The sequence below is a fragment of the Semicossyphus pulcher genome, unplaced genomic scaffold (genome assembly GCF_022749685.1).
Source record: "Semicossyphus pulcher isolate SPU_LCO1_2020_fin unplaced genomic scaffold, fSemPul1.0.p SCAF_28, whole genome shotgun sequence".
In the NCBI taxonomy this organism is placed as follows: Eukaryota; Metazoa; Chordata; class Actinopteri; order Labriformes; family Labridae; genus Semicossyphus; species Semicossyphus pulcher.
The window spans coordinates 704,514-716,672 of record NW_027211702.1 but is presented as its reverse complement, the minus strand read 5'-3'; the positions used below and the strand labels follow the sequence as shown (position 1 = coordinate 716,672).

The 12,159-nt window shown below is 40.1% G+C and overlaps 1 protein-coding gene across 2 annotated transcripts in view; it reads right to left on the bottom strand.

Moving 5' to 3' along the window:
- phf24 (PHD finger protein 24) overlaps positions 1 to 8,768 on the bottom strand; it is a 30,380-nt gene extending 21,612 nt beyond the window's left edge. Inside the window, exon 1 of one of the 2 annotated variants that reach the window (XM_069677089.1) lies at positions 8,299 to 8,768. The gene's annotated coding sequence lies outside the window, so the exon portion shown is untranslated. Of the gene's footprint in view, positions 1 to 8,165; positions 8,186 to 8,298 lie in introns of those variants that run through there. The other variant, XM_069677090.1, reaches the window with a different exon arrangement.
- Positions 8,769 to 12,159: the final 3,391 nt, after the last annotated feature.

The window sequence follows — 12,159 nt, the reverse complement described above, 5'->3', positions numbered from 1 at the left end:
GGACTGCTTCCTAGACTCAAGTTTGAGATGCTCTTTGGATAGATGGTATATGGTCGATACCAAAGGCCAGGGGGATATGTTGTGAGTTTTTTATGTCTACACCAACTCCAGACCACAACATTAACCAAGTGGAAGAGTCATACACGTGGAATGCCAGTATAAAAGGGCAGAAAGGTCTCTGCGTGTTTTAGGCATTTTATTTGTTTAAAAAGAGAGTGCCTTGGAGTTTCTTCTGATTGAGTGAGATGCATCAGTTCACAGCGTTTGAAGTATAAATCATGAGACATAATGGAGAAAAAATGATTAATGAGGGTTTAAATGAAATTTTCCCCCGTGTGCTGGAATCTTCAAAAACAGCTGCTGAACTCTGTAGCTAAAAGTGGTTGCATAATTCATAAAAACATGAAGTGAAATCCTATGCTGAAGGAAGTAGTACGCTGTGCAACAACTTTAGAATAAAAATGCAGGAACTAACTTAGTTCTAATTCCCACTTAAGTGAACACAATTGTGAATTCCATTATTGAAAAACGGCGCCTGTCATAGATTCAAGTTGATTACATGCTACTTATGGACATGTGTCTTTGCACTCAAATGCAATCCCATCTATCCACGCTGCTCATAAGTGCTTGTGTGAAATTTGATCGCATTTATCCAAAGTCAAATGGGAGTAATTCCCTCTCTCTTCCTCCTGGGCCTTGACTCTAATAGCCTGCTGGGCCTGATGTTCTCATTCTGCTGGTGGACTCATGCTTCATAGACTGTAGAAGATACAACACTCAGGCTGCACTGTCTCTGGTTTCAGACATTTAAACCACCCAAAACACACAGAGTTAGTAATGGTGAAATGACAACACAGTTCAAACAAATCAAAAGCTCCTGGATTTATTTGTTTTAGTCTGGTTTACTTTCATGCAAAAAATCAGAGGCTGAGTAAATATCTATTTTTGCTGTTGTCTCTCTAAAGCAGCACCAAAGGTAAAGTCAGCTGCAGCTTTTTCATATTGCATGTCCACCCTGGCAAAATGACAACATGAAGTATCTTTCAAAACGCCAGCATGCTTACGAAAATCACTCAAGTGCGTTGTTGATGGACTCTATTGTTCCACAGTGGCAGCGCCATTTGAAGAGAGTTGAACAAAAGGGAAACATTTGTAGATGATAAAGAAATGCATTCAGTAACAGATCACAAGACAGCTTCATGTTTACTGACTGCCAAGCCTTACTCTGTGGAAACATTCTGGCACACTAATTCTCTTCCTCAAGGACAACCACTTTACAGAAAAGGTCAGTCTTCCTAGTAACAACGCCCTCCTGCAGACTAATAGATGACACAGACATGAGTAGAATATACACTGATTAAAATACTCATATGTAGGCCTGTAGAATACTGAATAGACTGTTATCTTATCCACAGGAAGGACAATCAGCTCAGCAGGCTGTCTTTTAGCAAAGATTAGCTTTGACAGAAAGGTTCCGTTCCATTATTTTAATGCAGGAGTGGTTTGGATTGGTGACCGGATAATAGTAGGAATTTACAGAGGCTGACCTTAATTCTGAAGAGCATCTCTTTCCGAACATTTGAAAATGACTTTCAGTGAACAAATATGCACATGTTGTACATCATTTTTAAGATTTAAGACTTGTGGGATAGAGACAGTGGCAAACATATAGAAGGAGATGGGTGGGGGCGGGTGTTACACACAACCAGGAATGTGGCAGAAATCATATACTATGTTTTATAGCTTACCAACAAATTAATTTCTAGCAACTCGACAACTTTCTTGGATGCAGCCACCTAATCTTACATGGAACTGAGTGTGCATCTGTAATCTGTGTCCATTTTGGAGTATAATCAGCACTTTTCCTGGAAATCACGTAATTGATGCCATTGGTTCTTAATGTTAGGGTTGAGGCAAAGGGTATGCAAGATAAGTCTGAAGGCATGACGTAATAACCAGAATGAAAAGAAGAAATAGAGAGAGTTGAACCTTTTTGCAAACATCTAAGAAGGGAACATCAATCAGACAAGGAGTTACAAGTAGGGCCCAAGGATCACAAAAGCGTCACAAAAAAAGGAACAAAGGCCTGGAAAATATAATTTAAACTATTTAGGACAAAGAAGCATCCATGCATTTCATTACAATCCAGCTAACACCACAAATTCAACCTCATTGTAGCACTAGTGTAAAGTCCGGATATCACCAAGGTCGGTAGGATTCATCCTCTGGGAACCATGAATGTCTGTAAAACATGTCATGGCAGTTTGTCAAGTGCTTTTACAGTCTGGACCAGAGCGGTGGATCTAGCACAGTGACGGCTTGGATAATGTCCAAACCACTTGAAGATAGAAAAATCTCCAAGCAGAGGCTCACAAACATCTCATACTGACACGGCAGACGATGTGGTGACCGCAGTACAGGATGGCACAGTGATTATTATCGGGACATAATTATCCACTGAAGTGACCTTTGCATTCTGGCTCAGAGCAGAGCTGGCACAAACAAGCTTTAGATGCCAGAGATGCCTGTGAGGACCAGCTCATAAGCTGCCATCTCTTTCATATAAACCCCAGGAAAAAAAAAGAGAAAGTTGGGGTTGGCTGATATATTGGTTAAACGCTGTCTCCACAGCTAGATTCTCAATTACTGTGCAGTGCAGATAATGGACTGTTCCTTTTTAAATGAGATAAACAACAATGAACCAATTGTTCTTTAATGGCCGACAAAGTGAATTGGCTTCACTAACAGTAGGAGCAGTGTAAGAAATATAACAAGAAACTAAGAGCTATTAAAAGCCCCAAGGTCATAGTTTGCACCATCAAATTAATCCTGGCAGTAAATAGTACAAATATACTTTCATTGTGCTTCGAACGTCAAAGTTCCATCTCTCCTCAGTGGAACAAAGTATATATACATAGATCAAGAAAAGAAAACAGGGAACAATGCTTTGCACTCTTCAAACAGAGCTGGAAGTGAAGCAGGACATATCTGAGCGCACAGAAGACCTTGTCATTTCCAGGTTACCTTATGAATTTTAAATAAGGGCTTCATGTTTTTTTCTCCCTCCGTGCACAAGTCGATTCTGACACAAATGGGTCAGTGCCTGGCTTTGATACCTCAGTTTATTACATAGAGCTGAGAAACCTGCCACTTGGTTGCCTTGCAAGTCTGTGATTCTAAAGCTTTTGACCATGAGCCCGTCAAACTGTGCAGCCTTTTTCCTGCCTGACTGACAGCAATGTTTGTGAAGCATAACACCTGCATGCACTTTATGCTCTCAAGAGAAATAGGTGATGTGTTTTTTGTATCCATAAGAGCACACAGTCAGCAGCAGATACGTAAATAGTTTTTAAAGAACAAACATATATATCCATGTCAATCAAACTGTTAATTACAACTTGGCTTCTATTTTTGTCATTTTAGACAGTATTTCTTTCTGTAGGAAGAGCAGTCAGATAACTATACAACTTTTAAACAGACCCACAGGTAAGCCAAAGTTAATTGTATGACTGTAGTAAACACCCATAACCATTTACAGTCAGGTGGGGTCAATGCATTAGTAGTATTTTCTTTACGTAAAAAGTAATGTAAAGGATAATATGTTAAGGATGATCTTTTTTGGCTTTATTTAATAGGACAGCTGAAGAGAGACAGGAAACGTGGGGACTAGAGAGTAGGGGATGACATGCACCAAATGATCAGCTGACCGGAAGTCAAACCTGCGATCAGCACGTCGAGGGCTGTGGCCTCTGTAGATGGAGCGCCTGCTCTACAAACTGAGCTAAACCAGCGGCCCCAAACGATAATTGAGTAAATACATTTCATGTACTTATCTCTTCATGCTTTTTTAATTTGAGTATCTGGGCTTGGTTTTCTCAGGTTTACTAGGAGTTTCATTTGTGGTTGATATCAGTTTGGTCCAATACGAAAAATGATGTATGGCAAAGGTCATGGAATTTTATTCTTGCCTCAAACTGGATTTCCAAATACTCAGTGCCTTTCAAAGGAGGGAAGCCACTGGGCTTTCTTCAGGCACACCCGCATCGAGACAAGGATTTAGTTTAAAATGCCTTTATTAAATCAGGGCATCTCTCGTAAGAATCATCAATATTACAGGAGTAAACGCCGACCGGTTTCGACCCGCATCGGGTCTTCCTCAGGGCGTGGCTAGTAAGAGTCATGAAACAGAATGTTAGGTGAGGTGCACTTATATATCTTCAAGTGGCTAAACTACACCAGCATGTGAATAAATACATAAATATTAATAAATCATAATGAAAAAGCATTATCATACATAGTATACATGAACAATGTATTATCACAAATATTAGATATAAGTAATCATTATGAAAAACAAGTGTTGCCATAAATAATCAGTAGGAAGGTGGTTTTTTTTTTGGACAAGGAATTGATAGTCTCGTACCACAATGGATATTGTAACCACAAACACTTTAAATGTTTATAACTCAGGAAGAAAAGAAAATCAGGTTAAACCAATCAGACGTAGAGTAGTGTCATGCCTTTGCTGTTGTTGGAAAAATAATCTTGCATCCAGTACAAGGACTTGGAAGGGTGGGGAAGAAAGTGACCTCTCCTGCTAATTTCAGAGTTGTTCTTATTTATATGTTGTGTGTTGCTAGCTAGCTTGCTAATGATAGCCACTGGGTAACCTACTGTAATCATGATAATAACCTAGATTTGTTTAGAGTTGTGTAAACCCAACAGCTTGATGATGGGATGCTAGCTCTGGGGCTAACTTTAAGCTAGAGGTAGTAGAAGTAGTAATGGAAGTAGGCCTCAAAAAACATAGGCTGGTTTGTGTGTTTAACTATATAGTCTTTTTTTTTAATCATGTTTTTACAGCTGTTAAATATAGAGAGAAACAAGTAATTGAACTAACTTTTATTGATAATTAGCGGGAGGGAATTCTTAAAGCCACCTTCCTACGCAACCAATTTACCAATAATACATACAAAAAGGTAATATTACATTCTGTGTGCTCTCAGTTAGGATTTTTCATTCCAAAAAAAGATTCTCAATAATGTCTCTGAGCTATTGGTTTGTTACCTATTTGACAATTTGTTTTTCTTTTATCATCGCACTTAATGTAATTTTGCTACATTCACACAGTGTTATTATACCTGACAATAGCCTAAAGTACGAAAGCCAGTCACAGATTGTGATAAATGGCACATTTACCCTCAAGTGACAAATGTATTTTAAAAAATGATGCCACCAAGGCTCAACAGTACCAAATTCACCCTCCATATTACATTTGAGGGCAATTCAAGTTGAGGAGGATGGGATAAAACTCCCCCAGGCTTGCCGTTCAGAAAAGCAGCTGCCTCTGCTGCTGTGCTCTGCTTCCAGGACCCCTCTGAATGATTTAAATGCCCCTGGATAAAAAAAGATCTGGACCAAGGGAAGAAAAAAGAGGGCCACTCCTTGGGGTAGAAATTGACATATGGCAGAGAAAATGTGACTCTTTCAAACTGCACTGGGACTGTATAACAGCAATTCAATCATTTTGATGTCTTATGATACAAGATCTATGATTTTGCTATTATATATTCTGATTTGATTTTAGAGAGGTGAGTCCATTTTTGTTCCCCTATTTTCTCTGAAACTTTATGTAGCTTTTATACTACTAGCTATGAGTCTATTAAACATTTTAGGATCAATACGCATCCATTCTCATGATTCATGTAAGCAACTGAGTGTAAAGAGCTCTCAGATGATGGAGCTCTCAGGAGGATCTTGGTTTAATTAATTATTGATAATTTCAGGGGGGAGGTGGCACCAAAGTGCTCTTCAAATCCTTGTGATATTTTCTGCTCCTTCGAGTAATGCTTTTGTTGTCCTTCCACACTTCACCCGTTCATTCATCTCTTCCAGACCATGTGGGACAAGACACACTTCTTAGTTTAAAGCAGTTCACAACAACAATAGGGTCCAACACACTGGACTGGCGGTCCTTTACCGTGTTTCCTTAAATCCACATGTCATTCTGTGAATGTCATGATCGACAGATAAGGAAAAAAGCATTTCGTCTCTCGATCTGCTTTCTCCTGTAAGCAGCACTATATTAGAGGCCAGTGGGGACAGCTTAAGGTCTATATTAGTATTCAGTCCTCTGCTGCCAAGTGTCACCATGGGGATGTTATTGAGATCTACAGGAGCTCATATAACAGCCATTTATCAGTCTATGGACTTTCATGAAATACAGCTCACTCGTCAGGCGTTTTGTGCTTCAATATATCTTTCAATTAGAATAGTTTATATAATCAGATGTGTTGTCTATGTGGGTGCAAAACTGTCCAGGTGCCATCAAGGATATTGCTTTTCGATGTTTACAAGATTACTGTGATTATATGACAGAAGAGAATTTAGGTGTAATAAATTCACATCAAAATAAAACGATATGCTTGCTTTTTTTAAGGGTATTACATTCAATAATGTGTGTCAACACCTACACTAAGACCAAGATAAGTGGTTCCCATCATTTTCGCCTATAATCCCTTTAAACTCATGCCTTTGAAAGCATTAATTGAATGAGTGTTTTTTCTCAGGTTGTGTCTTGTGTTGGAGAGATTATTTATTCCAGTGCAACACAAAAAAAACTTGGAGAAAAGTCAAGGAAAAAGACACATCGTATTAACCATCTGAAGTTGATCAATGGGACCACTTGAGTTTTAAATGGCTGGGTCAAGACAGCACTGCTTTACAACGCAAACAAAACCATGTAATACTTTATATGTGTAATTTCCAGCCCCTTTAGAAAACAGATAATACGATGACCCCAATTTCAAGCCACATTTGTCCACTGTCTTGCGCATTCATGGCTTTTATATCTTATATGAAAGCATGTGAAGGATGCTAATGTGTATCTGGCTTTCCTTGCATGTTATGTGTACATGTTATGTGTGTATAGTTCCCTTCCCAGAGCAGTTGGATGTCACTGTTATGTGCTGATTAGAATCCCAACCAGCCACCCTTTTCATTCCTTGTTTCAGAGGATAAGGGGGGGTTGGATTTTTTGAATGGAAGCCCCACAAAGCATGCCTTTTCATGGGGATGAATCCCCCTTTAGCCGAAGATCTCACCCACAGACCAGGGAAGCAAAGACCTGGAACTAATTACACTAACGAGTTCACCCTGATCCCTGTAATATTGAGTGAGCGGAATCATTAAAACACGCAGATGGACGTGCACTTGGACACACAGAGCCAAACAAATCAAACAGAGCTTAAGTATGGTTATCTTGCTCCCCACTGGTCTTCAGATTCCTCATTTGCTCTTGTTATGTGCAAAAAGCATCAACTCTCCCCTGACATTTACTGCCTCTTCTCTCAGTCCTTCTGCTTCTGCCTGAGCACAAAAACATTCTCCACAGAAAGCATGATATGCTCAAGGCTCAGCAAATGCATACGGGGGTTTGTGAATGGACAAACAAAAACAGTGCCTGAATGGAGGAGGAATTTAAATCTCAATGCATCGTTAGGCTGGAGACATCACGTTGGCATTCAGGCGCTGCCAGGCAGAGAGGCTGTGCCAGCCAAACGCTCTGAGAGTGTCTGACAATAACCACAGAGCAGGCGGCAGTGAAGCAGCTCAGGCTGCAGGGATCTGTCACAGACAGAGGAGCAGGACTCACTCCAAGGTTAACACTGAAATTGGCTTGTTTGTGGACCTATATATAATGGCTAAAAGATAACAACAATTGGGGTTGTAAACAAAGGCTGATGGAGGGCTTAATGGACAGCAGCACTCTCCTATGGGACAGTTCTGAGAAAAGTGGACGGAGCAGCTGGGCAGAGAGCAAACTACTTACTGTATGTCTGCTGCAGAGAGGAGCATCAATTCATACTCATCGAGCCATGCCATTAGTTGCAGAATCTCTCATTGATACAACTCACTGTAAGGTTGCAGAAAGAGGCAGTAGTCTGGTGTTCATGCTCCCATTGACGCACATGCACCAGCTACAGTCTAGAGAAGGAATTTGTCTTTTTTTCCCCCCTATTATGAAACCAAACAAACCCAGCCGGAGATAGCAATAAGAACTCCTGTAGTTTCCTAACAACCACGACGCGCATCCACACCCATGTGAATGCTGACCTAAATATTCTCTCATACAAGCATCTATAATGCTTCCTAGCATTACTCACCTTTACGCGTCCCGTCACAGCCCGTGTTTGCAACTAAAACGATAAAAATGAATCCAGCGCAGCATTCAACATGACAGTTTTCTGATTGTTATGTAACATACAAGGAAGCCAAGCAGGCTGCATGTGGACTCACCGTAAAGAGTAAAGGGCTGCTGTTCTCACTTTATCCTCTCTGTCTCAAGCCCGGCCGTCCAGCATGGCAAGACTTCGCTCGAATGAAGTATGCGCGCCTTTCCACGCCAATCGGTAGCCCCGCAGAGAGATGAATGGCACAGCAGTTTATTATTCCTTCCCCTCACAGTCCCAAAGAGAGAATTTACAGTCGGAAGCAGCTTCCCTCTCTTGGCAGGAATAACAGACTTCTCCAAGTGCCGCGGACAGCTCCAGTGCTGAAATCTTTCTCCTGTTTTTTTCCTCTCTCTCACTCTCTCCACCCTCCCAGCTACTCCCTCGGCGTCTGAGGAGACTCGCGTTGAAGCAAGAAGAGACCTTGGTGCATGCTCGCAGGCAGTCAGTGAAGTTGAGTCACAAATTTATTACCATCACCGTTTTCGGCACCCCCTCCCTCGCTCTAAATCCCGGTGAGGTGGTCGTTATAAGTTGTGGGCTGCTCAGCCTCGAACCTGGAGCGTCTTGATTGGCCGGGACCACCAGGAACCTGCAGTTCCAAAAAAAACAAAAACAAGAAAAGATGACGTTAGAAAAATGCCTCCTCAGCAGCCAATTATGTAACACAGATATTTAAAACGTAAGAGGAGATCATTTGGAGAACTGGTTTGCAGCCTGAAGGTTTCAATACAGTGAAGTCATATTTTCTGCAAAAAAGAAAAGAAGGGAGGAAAGAGGGGAGTTGGGGTATGTTTCACAGCAAGGAAAGCCTGGAGTTAGAATTTAGTATATGTGTGACATGAAGGCATTTTATGCGAGCAGGGCAGCATCTGCGCGGCACTGATCAAATGTACTGCTGGGATTCTGAGAGCAGGAAAATAAATGTGTAATAAAAACCTTAAAATTCTGAATTTTAAATCACTTTTCTGATCTTCCTAACCATCACCAAATCATCATGTGGAAGTTTTGAAACCACTACGCTGGTGCCCTTAAATAATAGGATATATTCTTTCATTTATAGAAACACAACATATATATCTTAGTGTTTTCAGAATAAATACGTGAGAAAGATCATCTAAAAGTTATAATAGACTATAATAACCTCAGCTTAGCTTGCAGCACATGTGGTTCATTTTGGCATCAGTCCTATTTAAATTTATTTAGTGACATTTTTGTGCAAAAATAACAAACGATCCTCAACATTTCCATCTCAACATGTCAGCATGCTTCAAACATGACATATATACATGCATAAAACTTCAAGCCGAGACATACAAAAAATAGATTAAATACATATGTGTTGTGACAGGGCACAAAGGTAAAAGCTGAGTCAGTAAAATTGCAGCAGTAAGAGAGGTGGGTTCTCCAGTGCCTGTCATCAGAGGGGTACATGGTTAATGTATGAACAACTGTATGTCCCACTGCGTTGTTCCATAGCCTGCTGGCTCAAATGGAAAGCCATGCATTATTAATGAAGACGTAAGTGCACACTGACCCATTGGTCTTGAGGTGCTTGGCCTCTTTTCTCATCGAGAGGGGAGGAGAAAGAAATGGTCAGCGCTGGCATGTCACTGGGGAAACCTGACCCCTCACCTATACCTGCCTGTGACATCTTATTCCTGTAGTCACCTCTGCACTTTACAACACATTTATGGATTTTTCCCCCATGTTCTCTGGGTTGTGTTAGACTACTGCAGTCTTTGTATTCTGTGAGAGTAATGCAGTGAAAGAAATGTGTTTTTAAAAGGAGAGAAAAAGTCATTAAAGCTCTTGGTTAAAACTTTTATTTTACTTTTCTTACAGAAATTGGATCTAAGTGAAGACAAGTGGCAAAAGCAAAGCGAGGCTTGGAACGTTTTTCAAGGAAGAATTAGGCTGGGAAAGTAAATAGCAATGGCCTCAGTTCCTCTTTCAGAACAGTTTAAATGGTCTCAGTGCAGCAGTCTGTCACCATTAACAGTCCATTCACAGTCCAGTTGCATTCTTACATCAATAGGATTCCCATGGATTTGGAGTTGGATTTTGGAGCGCTGCAATCAGTGCCTTTTTAGCACTGAATTACTTCCCCTGTGGAATAAGAATAAGGGTCCTGATGGCACCTGATTGGCCCCTTCAAGTGAGCAGTAATTATACCTTATCTTTGTATTCTGCCACTTGTTCCCGTGGTGAAGAGATTTCACTGCAAGAACACCAATTAAAGAAATGACCCCTTTTCAGGAACTGCCATACTATTTATCTCCCCTCTAATCACATCTGGGTCTAATACATTTTTACTTTTATCATTAATTGTCCTTTACGGTGAAGAATTACTGAGCTTTACAGTTGCTGGTAAGTGGATTTGTTACCTTTGGACAGGCTAGGTGTTTCCGCTTGTTACCATTCTATATGCTAAGATAAGCTAACCACCTACTAGCTGTAATGTTATATTTAACAGAAGTGTCAGTGGAATCCATCTTGTCATTTAAGCTTGGCAAGAAAGTGAATCAGTATATGTCTTAAGTTGTCAAACTATTCCTTTTCTGTTATCAACAGTGATTATAGACCTAGTTTCAAGAAAGTGAAATGGTTTGAAGCAGCAACATACTAAACTCATTATAGAGTTTATACATGTGCACCCAAACCCTGCTCAAATAAAAATTGCAAAATGTTCTTCGTACTTGAAACACTATTTTGATTCTCCTATCGCTTTCTAATTCACTCAAATTCTGAAACCAGACGCCGAGAAGGTATGAAGCCAACCAAGAGAGAGTTGTGCTTTGCTCAAATTTTGGCTTATTTTGGATTAAGTCATATCATGGGGTAAAATGAGCCTTCATTTCAAGATGAATATATAAATATTAAGACATTTAAACCAAAAGAGATGCTATTATAAAGTCATAAAATGCTCAAAGTTTAAAGTAATTCTTTCATAATTATTCTCATTCAACAAGGGTCATGTTTCACTCACTATCCTCATGTTACTTCCTGTATGCGCATGCTTTCATCCAACAGAGGGTTGTATACACGATGCTCATATTTCGTTCCAAATACTCCTGTTTCATGGTGTTTCTTTTCAATTATTCATGAATTACTATGGGTTTATGTACATATAGCATGTACTCTTCCTGTATTGCTGTAGTTCTTCACGGATTTACCAACGTCTCACTGCATTCAGGAAGCTGCCTTTGTCTTTCAGACTCATGGAAAAAACTTCACCTCAGTGTGACACCTGTCCTTGATCCTATGACCTTAGTCATTGTGCCAGATTGCCAACACAAAACGTGTATTAGTGCTCAAAACCGCCTCTTGGATAATGTGCTTTCACATGAAAGAAAATGCTGAATATGTTACTGAACACTAAAGAGACAAATGCAGTTTTATTGTTTTGGGTTGGACACTTAAGGAGACTATATTAGGCAAGTGCTTTAATCTGTTTCATGTGGTGCAGGACACATTGTCCTGACAGAAGCTGAAGCATCCACCTAAATAAAATCATAAAATAGTTAATCAATCATTCATGCACCCTTTTATATGCAGGTTCTCTGATCTGATTGGATGACCTTAATTTGGATACAAAATTATGTATGTTATCTATCTGATCTTTACGAAGGTCAATATTTTCTAATGCTTGAGATGTTCTATTAGGACAACTGTTGAACCAACTAGACAGCTTGACAGACTAGAACTCGACTGATGCTGGCACCTCAGGGTAACCGTGTTGAGGTCTTTGTTTCTGATCAAAGGGACCGGTGGTTTGTGCTCGGTATGACAGATGATGATGTCTAGGCCACAAATGCAAGTGGAAAGTCTCTCACAGTCCCAAACAGTAGGAATTGTTTCTTTATCTGTACATAGAAATCTATAAATGTATTATGTGACACTATATGAATACACACCATGATACTCT